At 32.7% G+C, this 20,243-nt stretch overlaps 1 long non-coding RNA gene across 1 annotated transcript; it reads right to left on the bottom strand.

The window, feature by feature from the left end:
• Positions 1-9,086: 9,086 nt before the first annotated feature.
• Positions 9,087-18,305, bottom strand: LOC115456417. The gene is made up of 3 exons (XR_003939877.1): positions 18,013-18,305; positions 17,691-17,872; positions 9,087-10,165 (listed from the first exon to the last, which is right to left on the bottom strand). It is a non-coding gene; the product is annotated as an uncharacterized LOC115456417 (long non-coding RNA).
• Between the last annotated feature and the right edge of the window lie 1,938 nt (positions 18,306-20,243).

Here is a 20,243-nt window from a genome sequence, read left to right as displayed (position 1 = left end):
TATGGATCAATACAAAATGTTCCCAACATTCATGAAAGCTTGTAGAAATCTGGTGTAAAATGCACTTAAACAATTATTGGGCGCGTCGCAGATATTTCATCAACAGCTGTTTTCATCAAAATAACTTCAATGCCTACTATTCCTGTCGCATGCCCTTATCGGCCGTGTTTAAATTCGTCCTTATCACTGCGGTTCTCTTTGAACACTTTACAACACATTTGTCAAGTATATCCAACACCATAAAAGACGGCATAAAATCTTTGCAACTCCTCGCTAAGTAGTTTTCGCAACATGTAACTGACAATAAATTGATAAGGGAGAAATACCAGCACTTTTTAAAGTTAAAACCTTATGTTACATCAAATTTATATAGCTATAGCTGAACGTTTACTCTTTTTGAAACACTTTGTCGCCCTGAAGATATGAGTTATGGCAGTGTTTGTCGTGAAGAATCTCCAACGTAATTCATAGTTGATAACAATTATTGAATTAGAAAAAAGACCTGTCTTTCTATAAATAGACGATAGGAGGTGTTATGTAACAAAACATCTAATTACTCAGAATGACGCAAATAGGTATCAAAAATTAACTATTCCAAGAATCTTTATTGTTCTAATAAATCTGTATCACGTATAACAGTGATTGTGATGTCCAATACCCCCACACGTGACAGATAACGTAATTCCGCTAATAGTCAAAATAGACATTTACCGAGAAAATGCGAACTTGTCCCAACACCCACATGACGATGCAATGCAAACAAACGTCGTCCAAAAACCATAAAAAAAATATTGACACATCTGCTTCCTCTCTTTCGAAACTTGTGACGTAATGGGGAATTCGTCGTGCGCCCCGAAAATGTTAAGAATGACATTACGTCCGGTCAACAGACAAAAAAACGTGTATGTTACGCACAAGATTCTGAAATAGTATCCGAAGAAATTTAAAAAATCAATGATTTTTCCAAGATCGGGACACACTAAGTAAGTGTTTAAGAACCACCTTACATATTACAATATTAAATATAACATAAAAACTGTTGTCTTCGCTAATAGACCTGTAATACATAAAAACCAGAAAATGAGCTTGAAGTACGTAAATATAGCTGAAATTATACAATAGATATCAACATTCGTACCTGATAAGTGTGCTGACATAACCGGCCGAGTCCACAACGACCTCCACACTTGGAAATCAACTTGCATTTTAAGGAATTGACACTTGCAATCACTACATTGCGTGTCAAAGTTCACGTTACACGCATAACGCAACTAATTGGAATTTGGATATTATTTCTTCATATTCATTAGACGCGCAGAGGTCTTTTACGTTTTCGAACCAAGTAAAATTGATAGCTTCGAATTGCACGTGTAATTACTTAACAATCCGACTGTTTCAACAATTTTATGCTTTTAAATGCAAATTTTCATTTACATACATACGTGTCTAGATTAATAAATAGGTAAGTGGGACGCGACATCACATGCAAGTTGTTGAATGCAGTAAAGGTTAAATCGAAAATTTTACGTATGATTGTGGTCAGTGTGTCAAATGTAAAGCTTTGTTCAAAATTACATACCATAAAATTCTTCCTTCAATGGGTTATAATTTTATTTACTTATCTTGTTTTTTAAATATCATTATAGCTTAATAATTTAATTGCTTCTGGACGTTTTTAACGTCATAATTTCTACGCCCTTTATCAAGCTCATTACTAAGCTAGTCCATTGTCACGATTTTATTACCAACAACCATAACTATGGAGATGATCTACAGTCCCATATCAGGAATAGTGTCATCAAAGTTTAACTAGTACTGTTTGTCGTCTCCCTCCGAGTTTCAATCTCTCCTCGCATTATTAAATTCGCAACGATCTACGAATAATAACTCCTCCAACATGCGATGTAGATCGAGATAGATAAGAAAGAGGAATTTATATATGATTCGTTCCGAAAAAAAACTATAACATAAATAATCTTACATAACACAATAATTTATCGAGAAATTTCTTTACTTATATGGCCTACGACGTTGAATTTTCAATTAGGTATGTGAGAGATTGGTAGACCGTAGATGGGATAGCAAACTGCGCGACAGATTACTTATAAGAGTAATCTGAGACTAATTTTGCACCAGATTGTAATATAAAGCATCAATATAATGTCGTTAGATGATTAGATACATTCAATGTTTACATAAAATAAATTAGAATTGAAACCGGTCGTTGTATCTTAATTGGAGCGCAAGAACATTACCGTGTGGAAGTTTTAACAAATATTACACACCGCACACTGAGTGGATACTATTAACTCTCTTCATTTAATTTGTTAAACATACTGCAATGATTATTTGATTTTTACAAATGTGTCGTTAACTTGGTGCTGCTCGCGGAAATGACCTTTCGTCGATTAAAAGTCCTTCTGTGTATTTTCAAGATAAATCGTAACTTAATATATTAATCCAGAGCAAATATCGAGATTTATTTAATACTTAATCTTCACTGGCGATTCAGATAATGATGGAAGGAGCTTTCTAATGTTGTATTTTTCTTTCATATTACACCAAAATTATGTTACAAAAAATTTACTTTTGCACGTTATGAGGATAGGCTAATGATAATGAGAGTGAATAATGATAACGGCAATAGTGCTAATGTTTATGATGATGATGATTGTGATAATAAAGTAGAAAATATAATATCATCGGTAGCAAAAACTATTAAAGCTAGGTTTACATTTGTTAATAGTGTGGAGAAAGAATATGATTACGATAAGTTTGACAATAAATGAAACATTGATAAATTTTTAGATTATTGCTGGGCAAATAAAATGATACTTAATGCTGTTTTAATTGTGACTATTATCGAAAATATCAATGGTAAAGCAACACGATTGAGATAAAATAGACTTTCCTTGATTATACACCATTGCAAATAGGGTCTTACATGAATTATTGATAAAAAACACCTCGTCATAATAAATGTTAAAAACTTCACACTACACCTTTCTATCAGCATGTCTTGAAACTTGAATGGAATCTTTTCTCCTATTAGGTACTTATAAATAGTTCTTCAATAACTGCATTGCTAAGTGTAGCTTCATACTACAAAACTTAATGCAGTCTAAACTACCAAATAGGAGACGTTGTATTTACTCTCAATGATCCACTCTAAGTATTTGGATTAATTTACCACTTATGCAATATTAGTGCTATGTAAGTGTGTAATGTGAGACCTGTCTTGAAGAATCAGTGTCCCACGTGATCATTAGACTGCCGAGTAGAATGCTAGTCCGTCTGTAACAGATTAAATTTTGCTATAGTTTTATATTTAAAATAAATACCCAAATACGTAGTGTAATTGAAAAGATTACTTTGTACTTAAAGTATACTAGCTTTTTCTCACGGTTTGCTCACATAGACTTCGATTTGTTAAAGTATAAAAAATAGCCTATGTCCTTTTTTGAAGTTCAAACTCTCCATCTGAAATTTCATCAAATTAGGTTCAGTGGCTTAGCCGTAAAAGCGTAACAGCCAGACAGAATTAAATTATTAGGAGAACTTGTTTGTGCTTATTCTACCACTCTTGTTCTACCAGTTATTATTTACATCATTACATCTACGCCATTTTTTAAACGAGTAATATCACTCTTAGCGGCATCTTATACAGTGGATATTTTGTAACATTTGTTTAGAGATAGCAATTCATTTCTCATCATTATGTCTGACTAAATAATATTACTTAGTCAAATCACGTCGTGCTAGTGTGTTTATAATGTTTATTTTTAATTTCGATTACTACTCGTTACGACATTGCACTGTACAATCGACATCCTTGTGACAGGTGCTAAATCATATTTTTTGTGTTTTTATTTACCTAGCATGATCGAGTCTCTCTAGATACATAGATATCGCAGCATACATGAAAACAGCATATGTTTACACATAAATTAACCAAATAAAACCTATTACACTATGCCTCAGCAATAAACATCACTGTATCAAATTAAGAATATATGAAATAAAAAACAATTCTAAAACAGAACATTGAACAACAGTTAATAGGAAAGTCATAGATAGATGATCAATTTCTTCGCAAGCGGCGCCAATATTCTATCAATAAATAGGGGGTGGTCGCAATACAGCACCGGCGCGGCAGCCCGACTCTAAATCACGCACTAATAACTACTAGTCGTGATACGATCTCGGCTTTCAATAATAAACTTACCCAATTGTACTTAGATTCTGGCCCGGACTCAAGGTACTGTACGGGGGTCGTAATACACCGATGGCCACATATATGCTATCACCATAGCCTGGAAACATAGGTTTAGGTAGCTAGTCTATTTACGCGTACTCTTTTGAGATTCGTTTTAGGCTACTTTTTACTTTCACTAATATTAATTCATCTCTTTAAAGGCTTCGTTAATACAGCGACTTATATTCTTAGTAGTTTTTAGATATAACAAGAAACACAACTGATAGATTGCATAAACAGAAAAGCCAAATTGTATTTCACTTGCTACCAAAATTATTTCTGAAATAAGAATCGGTTACTACAAGAATAACTTCTCTAAACAAAAACAAACCTGTATCGAATATATCCTTGATCGATACGACTAAAAACTTAATAGGGACCTGTACAATACCTCTCTTAGAAAGCACATTGTGGAGTTCTTTACTAGTTTCGCCCTGTAATTACCTGTTACAGTGACATTTCTATTAACTATTATTCTAAATTGAAGCAATCTAGATTCAGATTAAACGCTAAGATAACAAGTCCACTATCTATGTTACAATACGCGGACATACCAAACTATTTTGGACCATTGTTTATTACCCTCGTGTTAATTGATCTTTGATTAAGTGCAATTAATTCCTTACTGGTGAATAAGATTTTCTTATATATCTTGATAAGTTTTAGCTAATTTAAATTGATAAATTTACGTGTAGAAGTTGAAGTTAGGTCTACATACGAATCCCTTCGCATCGTACCGAGTACCGTAAACTTTTGACAGCATCACAAAATTGAAAACGCAACGTATTATTAAAATTTAATTTCGAACAAAACCTACTAAGTTAATTTATGTTAACTAAAACACATGTAAATAATTATAAACATTAAGTTAAACGGTTTACGACGTGGGACTATCAATCTAGCAAACACTTGTCTATCCACAAGCACGTTATTGAAACTGATGAATTATGCAGGCGCCCTTCGACGGGCTTTCTTTGGAAACATTTATTAAAATGAGGCGCATGCTCAGATGCGTATTTAGGTATATTTTTGTGGAAAAAATATAATTGATTATAATCCGTGACTGTAACGTTAATAGTCAGGGACTTTTGTCATTTTTAGTGTTTAATTGACAGTAGCTGATTTTATAGTATATTCTTTTTATCATTAACTATAATAATATACAAAGCATACACAAAGCACGAATAAACATAGATTTTGTGGCATTGGTATTAGTTACGCAGTCTTCTATGTCTAGTTAATACTCTTTACATGCACTCAACTACTACTGACTAGTGATTCTACACAGGCGGTCTTCCAAATTTGTTCAAAACTTATCATGGTCTATCCTTTATCTTATTTGAATATTGTATTGTTGCAATTACTTAATTTTATATTATAAAACTATAAAGCAAGCTTAGCATGTTATGAATAGACATTAACTCGTATTTGACTGTTTCTTTTTTAATTTAAATATGTATTCGTGCAAAAAATTCGCAGAAACTGCGTAATCGAGCCTAAAATATAGCTATATAAGATTTATTTTTATTCAAATTACTCTCACTTAATATTCTTGAATATTAACTCAACAAATGATATACTAAAGGCTTTCTGTATTATGTAATACACGTAACCAAAACAAGTTTTTTAGAACCATAATATCGCAGTTTTTTTTTAATATTTATAGCTTCTTTGGCGATAATTATTTATTATTCAGTTATACATAATAAATATTTACAAACCGCTAAATATAACACGGAAATTTTGCGAACATTTGCATAGCCTCTAAGTTATGGGGGTCGTTCGCTTATATATATTCTAAACACATATATTTATGCACATTTTAATAGAATATGTAAGCAAACAACCATGGTCTAACAGATTTGTTCTTATAAACACTTGTCATTATATTATTTTAAACTTCTAAGTCTGCTATTTTTACTTACTCCTTAAACATAGGAAGTTCTACGGGCGTAAGTTACCGTGAATATTACACTTAACTCTACGTGTTAAGCCGTTAATAAATGATATGATGCCATAAAAATGAACTGCGTACATCGCACGTCAGGAGAAAGCACGATAAATCTTCCTTTGTTTTATACACGTAATATATTATAAACAAACATGGCTGCACTTCAAATGCGTTTTGTATTGCGTGTAATGATCGCCCTTTGAAATGTTTTGTCCTTTTCTAATCTCGTAGAATCAGGAAGGACGACGAACCTTTGAGGTGCTTAACAAGTGCCAGCATGTGTGTTAATGATAAAAAAGAACAAAACACAACACGAGCAAGCACGGGCCTCATAATTTGTAAAAAACAAATTACGAATACATTCTTAATAGACTTGCGTAGTTTAGACAAGTTTATCGAGAACATATGACATTTATCATAGTTTGTACACAGCGATCTGAGTACAAAAAAAAACACATTAAGTAATACGACATAATCTTACTTATGTATATAATTAAACGACTTTCATTCACAATAGGGATAACTAGACACTAATACCAGCCCTATATTATACTGCTGGGCACGGGCCTCATCTACTGCTAAGAGGGATTGGGTCTTAGTTCACCGCGCTGGCCTAGTGCGGATTGGTAGACTTCACACACCCAAAATTCCTATAGAGAACTTCTCAAGTATGCAGGTTTTCTCAAGATGCTAGCCTTCACTGTTACAGCAAGCGATAATGCATAAAAAATACACACATAATTTTAGAAAAAGAACTAGACTCAATAATGTCAAATATTTTAACTAGATTATATTGATGTTTCCCCTTTCGAAAAAAAAAATTAATTAATTCTTTTAATTCATCATTATTTCGACAATTCGTCAAAAAGACAATTATCATAATATCAAATTATAATATGTCAGTCCAAAATATTGACTAGGATATTTTTTTTTATTAAAAAAGTCTTCGTGTCCCTAGGAGGGAGTTGACAACTTATTTTAAAATACATTTATTAAAAATGTATTTCAACCAAAACCTAAGGTAAAAAGGATTTTCATATTCCAGGAAATATTAAATAAGTTAAATAAAGTTTTTAAAAAAAAAAAAAGTTACAATATAAAGCTTTCAAATTTGGTGGAAGGGTATGTAAATGTGGAAAGGTATAGAAGGTAGCGGTCAAATAACAGTAATAGCAAACTGTGACGTCAGTTTGTGTCACTGTACATTATAATGCATGCGTGAGAAAGAGAAAACACCATATAGATAATAAAAAACACCATCACGCGCCTTTTTGTTCACAACATTTTCTTGTATTTATAATTATAATTAACTGCTTTATTTTCAATCAATTCTGGAGCTGATTACGCAAAAGAATTTTTTACTTATTATTTTCTAGTGCATATAAAATAATGTACAAAATTAAATGTGTAAAACGTCCCCTTATTATTTAAAAAAATATATTTTGATAAGCTGTTATCATAAGGGGGTAAAGCACCCTATTACCATCCTGCATTACAACCGAGTGCTAATGTAATTGATACGTAAAAACGTGACGATCGCCCAGACGACAAACCCCACCATTTCACAACGAGCTGATTAAATAATGTATAATTTGTTCCATTAGTAAGGAAAGGCCATATCAACCGGATTCAACGGTGCCTTACATAAACACCGACGAAGAATGTTATTTTTAGATATGTATCGAAAATCATTTTGGCGTGAACAGTATGTTTTCAACAATGTATAGTGGCTTATTTTCAACTTACTAGTTATAAAATTAGTATTAAATCGTTTAATGAAAAGCTAATAACTTCAATTGTTGGATGCTTTTTTTTATTGCACAATAATATTTGCATTTAACATTGGTAATATCCAAATAAAAACCAGTAAATGATATCTAAAACATTTCTTCAAACTAATAAACAACATTACAAATTATTAACTAGACAAAAAGTATGAAAAAAAATTAACATATTACTTATTGTGACGCTACAACGATCAGCTAATTCTATAAGGTAAATGACCTTATTGACATTTGTAGTATTAAAAACTACATTGCGAGATGACATTAGATACCATCAAGATTTAGTACAAAAAAAATGACGTTTCTTTAATGGCTTCAAAGCGGTCACTAATTGGTATGTTCGTATTATAAAAACTAATAGATCTACATCTATTGATGTTATTGAAAAAGATTCAACGCGTCACTAAAGCCTTATCGACTTCGTCGCTTTTAAATCTTTTTTTTTTCTAGAGTTAAAACATTTTACACCGTATCGGCTTTTTTGTTGGTAGAGATATCCTAATGCTTATAGAAATTAACTCTAATGCATATTCCAAATTTAACACAAGTATAATCCTACGAAATGTTTGATGCCAAAAAACTAATATTGTCCACTTGTAGTGATTAAGGCACTTTAGTTAATTTAGATACTTAAAATTGCTGCAGCAAGCAAATCGAAACCGAAATGCCACAGTACAAAGCCCATGCACAGGCTATTCTCCCTGATTAGGTGTTTTTGTACATTGACCAATCAGTTTTATATCGGTTTCAAATAAAATTTTTATAGTGTTTCATTTGGTTTTGTTAACGTAACAAAAATATATGATTAAATATGATACTAAAGTGATTAATATAGAAATCTTGTACGGTACTCTTAGAAAGATTCCTTATTCATTTAAAAGAAAAATAGAAGCGTCTACACGTGATATCATTTATCTTCTTGACAAATGGATAATCATTACATACTTATAACACTGCGCTACACTTATCAGGGAACTAAGTAAATGCATTATTAAGTACTAATTTGGCTGTTAAAAGTTAAAAGATTACATTTTGTTTTCTTTTTGTTCACGCCAAAACAAGTTTTCTCTACATTGAATAAATATAAAGGCTTGGCTTCGGTTGAAATTAGTTTATTACATATTTATTCAATGCATTCATTATATAGAAAGCTTTGGAATGACAAGAGGCGCCTTGCGAGCAATTAGCAGAGTAAGATGTGCCCGTCAGTTTCCCTTCAACCACATTATATATAAACATTAGAAAGTTGAAAGCTTCGTAGTACCATTGGCCGGCTTGTGCAATACCGCCCTTGCTTAGATTGGCACGAATCCTGCGCCCCATCATTAACCAACTTTCACTAAGGAAATGCAATTTTCTAGAAAATGGTAGCACGAAGACCAGCATTTCTGTTTTCATCCGTCCGTGAGCGGCCTCGGGCTCTGTTACAGCATAATTCTCGCCCTAACTAGGCTCTGAGAAACGACCTAGATTGGTAAGAATGTAAATTATTCACTCCCACGCTTCGATCTTGAGTTACTTTACGCGGAGAGATTGCGGCGGCGCCGCGGTTTCGGCACTTTTAATCGGCTTTGACATATGCACACAATATTTCGAAGAGAACTTGCTTTATGAGTACGAGCAACATTTATGGATGGTGCCGTTGCTGTTATATCCCAACACTGGCCTTCGCCTTTGGCCAAAGGAAAGGAATACAAACCCTGGCATCTCCAACAATGTAGCAACTTACCAGTCTCCTTGCAAAACTTTCCGCGGCACGGGGAGCAAGTTGTGACATTGTGCTTTTTGTGATGTCTTATCTGGAATCCCTCATGAAATATTGCTCACGGACTAGTTCTTTCACGTCGGTTTCGCCATTCATTGCCGCTTTGTCAAAGGTTATCAAATAAACGAGATAGGCCGCTTTGGCGAGGCGTTCGACCTCTTTGTATATCATGACATAAAAGTTCAAGTTCACTCTGCAAAAAATCATTTATATTTCTTAATAATGCAACTAGTCTATTTGCGTGTGGGGCGATGAGTTGTGAAAAGACATCTTATGATTTAATCTCTCGTTCGTCGAAGTGCACAATAGCGCACAAATGGTACAACACAAGCTGCTGCATGTTTGGCTGGGCGTGAATCAGCCGAGATCCGCTTGTAATGAATGGCTGCTCAACTCAACGCCTCGCGTCTCTGTAATTAAATAAAAGTCTCTAAGGATTAAGCTGAGAGCGCGGGCGTGCGTCGACCACGCGAGCAAATAAACCTTAGTGCACACCGCACTCGCCTCCATCAATATCGCTGGCATTATCAAACGTTGACACGGAATGCGACTTTGTACCAAAAAGTAACAAAACTTTTACAAGACCAGAACGTGCGGCGACGAAAAGATTTCGTGCGAAATACATTCCACCAAAATAAACAATCTTGTCGGTAGGTACTGAGCTTTACTGAAATTACCTCGATATAATTTCGCCGTTATGAACATATTCTTAATAAATATGCAAATCCTAATTTATTTAGTAAGCCTTTAACAACTCCAATTCAGCAGGACAAATATTTAATCTGTAGACTTTCATCTGGTTTGATTAACTTTTCTTAGAACTCCTTTGTCACGGGTAATTCACTTAAGCGCTTCGAGGGAATCTCGCTGGGCTAATTTTATAACATCAATGAAATATTCATCGTATACCTTATTTTGTTTGGTATGTTTAGTAGATATATTTGTTTAATTCATATTTGTATAAGAATAGTTTTGACTGCCTCGGTGGCGTAGTTGTATTGCATGCCCGGTACAATAGCGCTCTGAGGTCCTGGGTTCGAATCCCGGGTCGAGCAAAGTGATATTTGGGTTTTTCTGCTCAGTATCAGCCCGGAGTCTGGAATTTGTGCCCGATATGGCGATAGGCTCGCCCCCTATCACATCATGGGACGGAACATACTTGGCGAAAAGTGGGTGCCTTAGTTGCGCCTCTGTATACCCCTTCGGGGATAAATGCGTGATGTTATGTTATGTAGTTTTGGAAGAGTATATCTTAATTAAAAACAATATCGACAAAACATTAGACTAAAGTTAGCAGTGAATATATTCATAATATAAATATTGATGCAAATGCATAAATAAATATTATAAATTATAAAGCAGTTATTAAACATGATAAAAAAGTAGGCCTTAAACGACTGACCATTGTTACATAAACAATAAACATTCCATTGTATTTTTATTTATTAAGTGGAAAAATACTATTATATAATTACAAAAAATACATTATTCTAAGAAAAATACCATATCATGATAGGAATGTACTTAATAAAATTCTTACCACTACGTGACTTATAGACAATGCACAACTTGCATGAACTCTACAACTATGAAATTATTACACATGGTTCCCTACAAAATAAAGGTGATGTTCAATAAACATTCCCCAAGAGAGTTAAATCTCATCAAGCGTATGGCTAATCTATTTATGATCCTAAATTCCACTCTACGTACTATTATTAGACAAATAAATGTTAATATATAATAATATGTAAGTAATTGCTATTCATGTGAATAATTTAGTTTACCATTTTAACCATTTATTTTTCAACACACACTAAGAACAACAAATATAAAACTATAAAAAGAGATAAAAAACACACACGCACAAAGTTAACTATTAAGCATACGACGGATTTGCTGCATTATGCGTGGTAACTAATTAATAGGAAAAGAAAAAAAGCAATATTTGTAAACTGTGGTAATTTGGTACCGCCATAATAAGTTTTATCCAAGCTTTTGTAACGGCGGTATCTTATCTTATCCAGTAGACGGCGTTTGTTAACTGAGCTTATAATTGCTCTGGAGTACCTCGTGACCATTTATGACTTTCACGCGATCAGTAAGGGAAATTGAGGGAGCTTGTATTCCTAGAATGCCTGAGAAACCTCCCTTAACAATTAATTTATACTAAGACTAATAGATTCTGACTACGTCCTAAATCCTTACTCCTTAAGTCCTTCGTTTAGGACCTAAACTTTAGGTACACAACATGTTATACCCGTTCCGCATTGCCACACTAGTTTCATAACACTGCATTTATTTTCCTCTTACCAAACCACGAAGTCATTGCATTTGCATGGTTTCCTAGCCCACAAGACAGATCGCCGTAATTTTTTAATACATTGTGATTTTCATAAATAATTTGTGTAACAATAGTAAGAAGTGTTGAAGACCACCTAGCCGTTTCACAGCGGGGCGTCATCAAACAAAACTTAGTGAAATCAATAACGTAATGAGAAAATTGCGCAACAAAAGGCAGCTATTCATAGTCGGTTCTTCTTATGGACTTTACGTTGCGAGAAATTTTATGGAAGGGCCAAAATATCTTTTAGATTTAGCACAAAACTAGCATATTTTATGGGAAACTTCTTAAATGGAATATCGTATTGTCTACATGTCTAATCTTTGCTTTAATTATAATTAGTTAGATACCAATTTTGCCAAATCTAAAGCAATTTTCATCCGAGTAAATAAAAAAAAACATCCAATATTATATTCTAGCCTAATATAAGGTAGTTCCAGAGTGGTTACGCGTGTAGTAGAAATTAGTCTTATGTTGTAATGATTAGTCTCTTATCTGACATCGTCTAATTTAACTTTACCTTGAATCTATTCCAACATTTTCCAATATACAGAATATTCACGCTGACACTGCATGAAGATAACTAGAATTACCTGTTGCTAATTATCATTTTTAGGAAAAGATTAACAAAAAATATTCTCATTTACTAAATAACATAATCCAAAAAAGTCGAATACATATAAACATAAAGTTCCGTAGCACATTCTATTAGATTTAAAGCTTAGAAAAGATGAACATTTAATTTTATTGGCCGTACAAAATAATATAATATTAAAATTTTTGAAAAATAAATATTTTTTTTGAAAATTGTTCGCTTATTTTATAATAATGTGAATACAGTCAAGAGCTGTTAATTTTGTTTTTAATTAAGATACAAAATAAAGTTTTACTGCTTCCCTTAGAAGATACCTGTTTATGGAAGTTCACTAAATGTTTAAAGGGTTCAGTTGACGCCATATTGCTACGTAACCCTAAATAAATATGGCCAGACGATTACCCTTGAGCGGCGCCAGACTAAGCGTGCGCGTATAACCTAGTTAATTGCATAATTTTACTGCGAGGAAGAGTGAAGGGAAATTCATTAATTAAACACACGTAACGTTAATCTGTTATCAAGGTCTTTTATTGCTTAATTGATCAATTAAGGTTACATTTTTATAAGTTTCTACGGAATTCGCGCCTCTAAACGTGTTGTCAATTGGGCGATATTTGCAATATCGGCTAATGCAACATGATCGATGAGACGTCGAACATTAATGAATAAATTACACTGGGTTTTATATATCGTGAATATTGATTAAGTAATAAATTGTTAAATCAATATCACAAATCGTGTTTATATGTAAGTGTCGTTAAGGCGTATTTATTTTAAGGGCTGATCTATGACAAAATTCCCAGAAATATCGGATAAGATAACCTTCCAAATAAACTTCATATTGAATAGAATTTTGGGAAACTTTTAAACATTTCTAGTTTCTCCATAGCTTATAGTATAGGATGTATAGTATATTTTAATTGTAACACATAACTCACAATGTTAATTGGTCCTAATTACAGGCATTAACCTTCGTCTTGTAAAGAAATAATTAATTTATGTCACATCTAGATACTGTAGACACTTTTAACAGCTTTCATAGCTGCGAAGACAATACTCGTAATAAACTCAAGGTTGGAACGAAATTATAGAAAATATTAATCTATAGCTGAATCTCGTGTTGCATCGTAATGTTTTCGCAACTGCTGATTGAACTGTTCGCAGGTGCAATATAACAATAATGTCAAACAGGGCCGGATTCAGGGCTATTTTGGCCAATATTTGGCAGCTTGTAGGCCCCTACCAAGGATGTTACAAAAACGCTTTTAAATATTAGTTGAAAAAAAAAATAATTCAGTCATCAATACAAACATACTCTTGAAATAAGTAAATTATCATGATTATTATGAACATACAATATTTCTAAGTCATATTAAAATCACATGATCGCAATGATCGCTTTAATGACTCCAGAATTCTAAATACGGTCCCTGCGTACAGAAAACAATAATGTCAAACATGTAGTACTTCTCGAGTAAACTCTCTCTATTCACCTTGACTTGATAGTTGATATGACGGTTGCGTTATTTGCGTACCTTCATTATGACTTCATCTTGAAACACGTCAGTTAAAAAACGAACAAAATAGAAGGAGAATAAAAAAACAATATAAATAATGAACCTTCACTCACAATATCCATAAAATGCAAGAAAAATAACATTTAAAAAATAAACAAAACGATGCAGTCAACATAAAAACAAACGATACACGTAAAAAATAACAATCAAAATAACTTCCCTCTAAAACATTAGTTCAGGGTTAAAGTTGACTTCTGGAAACATTAGGCACCGGAAGACGAAATCAAAATTCTTGGTAATAACAATAAAACTGTATTGTGTATGGCCTTGGTTAAATATGTGTGGAACAGGAAACAAAATGATCCGTATCGAATGACCGAACGGTTATCGCATTTATCCCAGAGATACGGGTTGTCCGTTCTTGTTTTATCGGGAACATCTCGGGACCTTAGGCGTAAGTTACCAACTTACAAGCTTCATGCGAAATGTATAGCCGATGTACATGACGCGTTTCCTATACCAGTACTTGTATAACAGCTGCATAATCTATGAATGTATTTATTATGACTTCAATTTTTATGACTGCTTATTTGATAAACAATGAGATCACCATCAAAATATTGTGAAAACTGAATGACCTATATTGCCTTTTCTAATAATACAATATGTTGATTTATATTTAGGCAAAACATAATGTCATATAGCTAAAACAACACCACATGTTAAATCATAATCTAGACATAATTATTGGAAAGATTTCAAAGTGAATAATACAGTCATCAAACAGCAATGAGGTCTTCAAAGCATTAGCACAATGGTTGTTAATTGTAAACATTATAATTTATTTGAAACCAAATAATTCACAATAGACGTTTAATGAACCATGGTGCACAACTTTTACTAAAGGTGTAACTTTAAGGCACTTTCTCGCAATTATATTTCGACACTTCGAATAAATAAATGTAAAATGACACTCCTACCGAATAAATATGCAAATTGTATTAGGCTTTAAAACAACTAAGATTTCACTTATTAAATGAAAATTAAAATATACATTTATTTGATCAAGACAAACGATAACACTAATCTAAAATCTTGAGAATAATTTATAGACTAGAAACGAAAAAAATATTCCTAGAAACAAGAACCTCCGAAATTATAATAACGTATTCTTAATTATTAAATAACCTCCCCTGCTGCGTCTACTTGTCTGAACGCCATGTACTCAAAAGCTAGCGAATGGATTTTCATACAATTTTCACCAGTGATTCATAAAAAAGGTTTATATGTGTAATTGATTAAAGTTTTTTTGTAAATTTGTTAATATCGATGATTGTGGAGAATGTTGGAAAAAAAGAAACCGACGCGCGCGACTGGGAGCTATCATTGGAAACTTTGCCTAATCCTTTCTAGATATAACAAAATAATGTACGGTGAAATTGTCCACAAAAATGGCCGCGATAGCATATTATGTCTCTTTTAATTACTAACTCTAGCTTATTACACCAATTTTAATAATAACTAAAAAAATGTGAATAATATTATGATGTAAATGTTTTAAATAATTATTTTTCCATTTGTTACGTGTTCATTGTTGAATTATTATTATTACAGAAATTAAACGTTATAGATCCGCATACATTCTAATAATTATTATCCTTGTTTTCTACACTAAATTATTTTATTAAAGTAAAGTAAGCCATTATTCATTAAATCCAAATAAACATTCTAAGCCTTAGCACACACTGGATTACAAAGCGTTTTAATCATAATTAAAAGCAATCGACTTGTTTGTTTATTTTTTAATTGCCTGTAAATTAAAAAGACCAACCTATTATTAAGGTTTATCGCGGCCGTATAATTTTTAGGTTCGTCTAATCTAGAATCAATTTATCAATATTTTAATTATAATAGCTGACCATTTTGCGTACGCTTTTAATCTCGTAAATCATATTCCAATAACATAGCAATCAACTTTGATATCTTTATTACATCTATATTAAACTTAACAGTGTAAATGGCTCATATTTAGACATTCAAATATTGATTCAGTCCGGTCATGAAACAGTTTGTTTAATTAAAATAATTACTTTATGCAACTATTTTTTGGGCTTTTAAGATAGCCGTAGTTTAAAAACAGGCTTTGGATTACCGTTTATTGCAATAAAATGCAAACCGGTTTTACGGCTTTTGATTGTACGATTTGGATCAATTTGTTTAGTATGGGTATTAAATGACTACCTTTTAAATAATTTTATGTTTTTATAATTATAATAACAAAGATTTTAGCTGTGGTAAACAATGCATTTATGTCGTCGGACATGCATATACTTAACCTTTTATTACTACCTTTTTAAATTAATTAAGTCATCAAATTTTTGTACTGCTCAGTGACAGAAACAAATATTTAGGAGAGGTTGGAGTATCTCCCATGAAAGCTATTTACCGGGAAAAAAGTGGCCTATGTATTTATACAGTACTGAGGACATGGTGTATCCGTGTGCCAAATTCCATTCAAATACGTTCAGTCGCTACTGCGTTTCCTTCTAACAAACATGCAAAAATGTTCACAAACTTTCGGATTTATGATATTAATAAAAAAAAGATAAACCAAGTCTAGTTATATTGTTGATTCAATTCTAATCAATTAAATAAGTCTACATAATATACTTTTATTGTCCTATTCTGCATAATATTTTCAATACTCAATTTCGCGATCACGTAGCAAACATTATTCCAACTCGCAATTATTTTGAGAAACAACGACTCTTATTATAAAATGTGTTGAACAACATTCCACCACCTTGTAATGAGCGGATGTCGGGAATCGATAGCGAAATTCTGAACATATTTTACAATTTTAACAACGGCACAATGCATATCAAACCTTAAATCGTAGATAATAAAGTTTTAAATATTCCTCCAGCAATATATTGTAAGAAGAAACCGTAAGGTACAATGTTATACTGAAAGTGGCCTTTATGACTTTGAAATAGGAGCTGCATTTACATACATCTTCTTCAATGGATACTAGCAATAAATATGGGCAATAGAAGGTGGCGCCAGCGTTGCGCGTGTGCGTGATAAAATCACTGCTCCAGGCGTCAACAGATTGCGGTAATTCAATTTTTTTCTAAATAATGAATTTCTTAATGATCATTGGCGCCAACAAACGTGTTTTTATGTACTATAATAGGAATCCAGTATTAGAATATTGCAATTTAAAAAGTTAAAGCAATGTGTCAGGTGTCGCGTCCATGGTACATACCATACGGTCATTTAGAAAAGTGTTGTTTTTCAATACCGTCCTATTGCCTTTTTATATGAGAATCCATTAAAAAGTTATTATAGCACCAGTCGAGAGAATATCTCGCATTTAGTGGTTCGTCACTGGACTGCACAGAACCATCATGTGACGTCACTTTACAGTATAAAATAACCTAGAATTAAATCCAAGCAAATATACAAACACTACAAACCTTGAGCAGAAACATATTCTTACGTCCCTTCCCGTGCCAAGGTGAAATGAGAGTGGTATTCCTTGTAGGGTAAAGAGATCAGCCCTTTGTTTGAACACTGCGGTCAACACAAGGATATGCCAACAAAATAAAACGTTCGGTGTTTGGACAAGAGCTCGCTGTTCGTTAACTATGACCATGACCTGAATTTTAATCAAGGGACACTTTAATTAGATGCATGCTAATTGGTTGGTGTGAAATTTAATACTTATGGCATGTTGTGTTGAATGATTTAATAAATCTTGATGAGTCTTTTGAGAAAACATTCATTTATTTTACTTACCTTATTGCAGTAAGTCCAAATATAGAAGTTTGTTCGCTTTATCTTGTTAAATGAATAACGTTTTAAATTTATTAATTTATTGTTGTTTCTAAAATGGCGGACATAAATAAAACTATTGTTCATAGCTGCGCGTTAACCCAGGCCATAGCTTACACGCCACTTAACCCAACAAACTGACATTTGTCAATTGGACAAACAGTAACGGTGCTGTATTACTATCGGATTTATGTATTGTTGAACAAGGCGCCGGGAGATAGAGAAAATGGACCTAATAAGCTTGTCAAAGTGTTCCGAGTCTTAACCCGCTCTGTTGTTACCGGCGCAGCCGCTAGTTCAGCTCCACTTACCACTCGACTCATTATTCTTCGTATCTAGGGCTTATGGCGCCTGGAGGTAGATAACGGCCCCGAAAATTCTATTAAGAATGTTTAAATGAAAATCTAAGTGTTAAATGAATAAATATTGAAGCTTATCGTATTTAAAGTTTATTCATGTCTTCGATGTGAATGTAGTTTTGTTTTTAAAGGAGCTTAAGGTATGTTTTCATTCACCCAAGCACTTACTTGTAGGTATGGAGATTCTAAAAACATTTACGGTAACCAGCTCTGGATACATCCAATATTCAAATTAGATCTCATTGGTAACAAAGTCTTGAATTATTAGTATCATTATTAAAATATCTATACTTTATAATAAAACAACTTTTAATAAAACACTGATTATATTACTCAAGTTACAGAAGGTACTAAGGATACTGCCTTATTCATTTTAAGATTAAGTATTATTTAATTAAGAGATATGATAATAATTATTTACTTAGTTGGCCTTACGAGTTCAATTTCCAAATCGAGCAACATAACAAATTGTTGAATGGGTACATTTATATTTGTTTAGGGTAACATTTGTTAATATGTAATTTAATTTGTTTTTGTGGCAACACGCCTCCACTTCCTTCTTCCTGTCACGGGCTGCCGGCGAGCAGCCACAATAATGTAGTTCTTTAAGTTTATGTTTAAGATATCAAATTAAATAACAGTGATCCGTCATAGTGGTTTTATTAACATGGTAGCAGAGCGTGGTTGCCTGCAAATACAAAGAAGAAAAGAAGATATTTTCGCAAATAAAGTGGAAACGTGCTATGTATGCAATAAAGCAAAAATGGCGTTTACTAAATGCAATGACGCAGTTATTCCAATATTCGACGGATCGGATTATAGTAGCTGGAAAATACGTATACTTAAGTTTTTGGAGTTTAAGAAATGTAAAGAAGCTGCCATACGAATCAAAAATGATTCGGATGATGTTGCAAAGTGGGAAGAGATGGATATCCAGGCAACGAACTACATTTATAGTGCAATAAGCAACAAGCAACTCGAATATATATGCGACTTAGATTCCGCATGCAAAATATTGGCAAAATTTGATGAAATGTACCTGCAGAAATCATCGGCACTACAGATTATATGTCGCAACAATGTAGAAGCAATAAAATTATCGAACTATTCGCAAGTAAGTGTATTTTTGACGACTTTGAGAAATCAATAAATCAGTTAAAACAAGCCGGCGCGACGGTAAGTGAACAAGAAAAATTAAATTATATGTTAAAGGCCTTACCTCGTAATTACAGTCATATTGGAGATCTAATAGACGTTTTACCAGAAAAAGACAGAACTGTAGATTATTTGAAAAGTAAAATTATGTTAAAATCATTGGATAAAGAACCTGAAAAATGTAATGAACCATCACGCGACAACTCAAATGTTTTAAAGCTCACACTAGTAGTTCTGCATCACCTAATAAAAACTTTAAATGTTTTACCTGTGGAAAACCTGGCCACATGCAAAGAGATTGTCGACACAGAAATGTTAACAGTGGTAGAGGAAATGGATTTATTAGATTTAATAATAATCGTGGACATCAACGTGGATCATATTATAATTCAAGAAATATTAGAGGAAGAACTTATAATAATAAATCCAGTAATGAGAGTGGTGGTAATAATTTCCTTGCAACTATTGAGAATAATAATGTTTCAACTTCAAGTAAAATATATAATATTGAGCAGTCTGGCCACTTAACTTGGTTATTAGATAGTGGTTGTACAGATCATATAATTAATACTGATGAGTACTATCATTCATGTGAAATATTACAACAACCTATTAAAGTAAAAGTTGGTGATGGAAGAATATTAGAAGCTACAAAGGTCGGAAAAATACAAACTTATTTTA

This window comes from Manduca sexta, chromosome 20, assembly GCF_014839805.1.
Source record: "Manduca sexta isolate Smith_Timp_Sample1 chromosome 20, JHU_Msex_v1.0, whole genome shotgun sequence".
Classification (NCBI taxonomy): Eukaryota; Metazoa; Arthropoda; class Insecta; order Lepidoptera; family Sphingidae; genus Manduca; species Manduca sexta.
Note: the sequence above shows the minus strand (reverse complement) of the source record. Positions and strands in the feature narration are given on the sequence as shown.